This window comes from Penaeus monodon, chromosome 15, assembly GCF_015228065.2.
Source record: "Penaeus monodon isolate SGIC_2016 chromosome 15, NSTDA_Pmon_1, whole genome shotgun sequence".
In the NCBI taxonomy this organism is placed as follows: Eukaryota; Metazoa; Arthropoda; class Malacostraca; order Decapoda; family Penaeidae; genus Penaeus; species Penaeus monodon.
The window spans coordinates 23,726,107-23,726,428 of NC_051400.1; the positions used below are offsets into that span (position 1 = coordinate 23,726,107).

Below are 322 nucleotides of genomic sequence, written 5' to 3' on the forward strand. Positions count from 1 at the left end.
GGGTCGAAGCAAGTGATTCCTGGCTCTCGGCTTTCTTGGGCGCACCCAGCCGTGACCATCTCTCAAGGAAAGTGCTCGGGAAACGTGGTAAGTTGCCCCCGGCGAGTGAAAGTTGTTTGGCAGAAAAAGAGGAACGTGTTTATCTAGCGAGCGCGGCGCAGTGATGCAGGCAGGTCGCGGAGGGCAGGACGCACGTTAAGCGAAATTGCGCTCGAAACAAGGGAAAGGCCCGCGGCTCCGCGCCCCAGACTCTTGCAGGCGCCGGGATATCACAGGAAGTCACAGAAGAAATTTAAACGCAGAAGTGAAAGTAAAAGCATGC

The 322-nt window shown here is 56.2% G+C and overlaps 1 protein-coding gene across 2 annotated transcripts in view; it reads right to left on the reverse strand.

The window, feature by feature from the left end:
• Positions 1-322, reverse strand: part of LOC119581820 (peptidyl-prolyl cis-trans isomerase FKBP10-like) — a 5,890-nt gene that overhangs the window by 3,446 nt on the left and 2,122 nt on the right. The window lies entirely within an intron of this gene.